The sequence below is a fragment of the Cupressus sempervirens genome, chromosome 6 (genome assembly GCF_028749045.1).
Source record: "Cupressus sempervirens isolate cs-2001-9-10 chromosome 6, ASM2874904v1, whole genome shotgun sequence".
Taxonomy (NCBI): Eukaryota; Viridiplantae; Streptophyta; class Pinopsida; order Cupressales; family Cupressaceae; genus Cupressus; species Cupressus sempervirens.
Window position 1 is genome coordinate 179,522,855 of NC_143123.1, and position 3,313 is coordinate 179,526,167.

Sequence of the window (3,313 nt, forward strand, 5' to 3'; positions counted from 1 at the left end):
TCTAACAAAAAGGGTCACCCAATAGGGAGATCATGGAAGAACAACTCAGAAAGGGTCCTATATAAGGGCCCAAAAGTATTGAAGGGGCTCATACTCTCACTATGGGAGTAGGATATTCGGGGAGATTATTTTCACAACTTTAAGCCTAAGGATATATAAATTAAGGATAAGTGGGGGATTGATGAGGGGATTTTCTTATAAAATTAAACAATTAGCGTAGTGATTGTGGGATGGATGATATTTTGAAATTTTGGAGTCTCTTGGGACTATAGGATTTGTAGGATCCTAGTTGTAGGACTAATTTAATAGGATGTTCAAATAAGACCATTTGGAGTAATTGATTATATTTAGGTCCTTTGAGATTCTAAAAAACAAGTGCTTGTATTTACTTTGAATAGTGGGATGGAATTCTTTGAAGCTTGAGAATAGGGTACCCTAGGAAGCAGTACTACCATGTAGTTTAGTACTTAATTTGATATACAAATATCAAGGACTTGCCAAGGTTACCAAAAATATAAAGGCCTTGTCACTGATATTGTACAAGACTAATGTAGAATAAAAGAAAAAGGATTGCCCTGACATTGCATGTGATTCCAAAAGGATGCATTGTATGACCAATGATGGGAAACCAACAAAAAATATTTCCCAAGTGCACCATGAAACTATGAGTAATCACATATTTGGATATACAAGGGTCACACCTAATTGTGTTAGATGCATTAAAAGAAAAAAAATGGACACTGATCATGAACTTTCCATTGGATTTCCCCATTGACAACACACCATAATATAAATGATCACATTAACCTTGAGGAGAGAATAACTAAATTGATAAAAAAGGATAATAAAGAACAAAAATTCATAACCAATTTCAAAAGAAAGAATAAATCCATGAAAATTAATTTTTTTCCAAAGAGGTTAGTCATACTAGATACTAATAGGCCAAGCTCAAAATTTAGTAAGAATGTAACCTATAAGGACATATTCCTATGATCTAGAACCATGATAGTCTAGAAAACTAAAATCTTTGGGTTAATGCTTTGATGACAAAGGATCTCACATAAGGACTTTCTAAAATGTATAACAGTGAGAACTTGGCATAGAGAACCTCCCCTCTTTATTTTGTGAGTTGTTAGGGTGTTATTTAATAGGCTTGTGTGAGTCTAATAAGGTCCAAAGGTCCTTGGATTCAAACTTGTCCCACTTTTTTGTGAAGAGCAAAAATTTCTCAAGAGGTCCTAAAGATGTCAAAAGTTGTCAAATGGGTAAAATGTTTCTAAGGTTGAGAAACTTAGGTAATTGGTCCTTTTTAGGGTCCTAAGGTCCTACAGTAGGTCTAGAGACACCCATTTTCTCAAAACTTGAAAAGAGGAAAAATTGGTAAAAAGTTGCTTGAGCAACTTTTGCAATTTTTGGAAGAAGTTGCAAACGAAGGTTTGGGTAGTTGCAACCAACCATGCTTGGGTATTTGATCATGGGATGAACATTTTTGAAGGTTAAAATAAATTTCTACCACACATGTGAATAGATTGTATGGACTTATTATGTTTTTTTCATTATATTTGTAGACTTTTCATGCCGTAGTACGGATCTGTACGGATTGGGATTCTTTATATGACTTCATGAGCTTGTCATATGGTGTCTTATCTTTCTTTTTCATACTCAAGTTTGATCTCAAGTTTCTAGGTTGAAGAGTTTTTGAATTTTTTAAGTGACTGGCCTATGATCTCCATTCATAGGGTTGCTAAAACAAAAATGGCTCTAGCTTGATCATCCATGGTTGAAAATGCATGAAACCTTGTGGGATGATAGGTTAGACATTTTAAATAAGGTTTTTTCTTTATTTTTTATTTTTTTGATTGGTCTTCTAAGTGTGGGGTGATGCCCTAGGCTGACTGTTGGGAGTAGGTGAGCTAGGACATTAGGAAGATGTATTTGATAAGAAAACCCATGATCTAACATGGCCAATCTAATAGCATGGTTAAAAGACCTAGGATTTTTCCTTGTCGAAACAAGTGGTTGGAAAGGTTTCTTTAAATTCCAAAGGTTTTGAAAAGTCTTTTTGTCAAAATTGGTCTAGGGCCTAAAAACTAGGGCTTGAGTGTGAACAAGGTTGTGGGTGATTTAGGACTTTGTAATTTAGGATTCTAGAAGTTCTAGGTAATATGTTTCAGAATCATGTGGTTTTATATAGGTTTGTGTAGAATAATTTGGAGAAATTGACTAAAATAGTGAACTCTTAAGCAGCTAGGCCTAAGTAGCCTTGTTTGTAGATAGTGACATTTTAGTGATTCTCAATGTGACCAGAAGTGTTAGATAGGCTCAAGGAGGATCTTTAGGATATATTCAACATTAGAAAGGGCCTAGGAATTATGAGTGAAAGATCCTAAGAAGGGTTTAGAGTTCTGGTGGAAGGAACAAGACATTTAAGGGCTAGTCAGACTAGTTCCTAAACAAGAAGATCAAGTTCTATCATCAATCCAACTATACCTTGGAGAAAAGCTGGTGAAGAGGTCTTGGACACCAAGACTGGTGTAAAGAAGAAAGAAGGGAAGAACCATTGGATGGTTCAAGGATTAAACCATAACTATTATTAGTTAAGTGTTAGAAACCTAGATCCTCTACATCAAAGTGGTATCAGATCCTAAACTACCTAAGTGTCATGCCAAATTATCTTGAACAAGACATAAATACAATTATATTATTCAATTTTATTTCTTGGAAATAATTTAAGAAATATTTAAAACAAAATATATTCACAGTTTTGAAAAGTCCTTTCAAATATTACAATCATATTTGGGTCCTTACATCAATTTATAAATTACAAGAAAATCTACTTCTGATATTTTACAATACATAACTTTTACAAATGTTCATAATAAATCATCTTCAAAACTTCAACAAAAAGTGAAAATCTTCCAAGCTTTTCTTCAACACAATCCATTTAGAAAACCTATAAACCATGGAGAGCTCAACTCCTCACCTAGGTCTCTAAGAGACCACCAACCAAGCTTGGAGAACCAAGACCAACCAAGTAACAATCAAACACACACATATAAATCAACAGTACAAGATACAACACTTAATACCCATTTTGAGCTTACATAGTAGGTTACTAGAGGAACCAATAGAATGGGTGAAGGTGTGCCTAAAGCCCTAAGGAGAAGCCAACTATAGAAAACCAAATCTAGCTTCACAAGGCATACAAAATAAATACCAACTCTCAAAAAATTTATCCCCTTATCACCCCCAAAGTGCATAACAAAGTACTGACACATGCAACCCATACTACATTCTTATCCCTCTTCCTTCT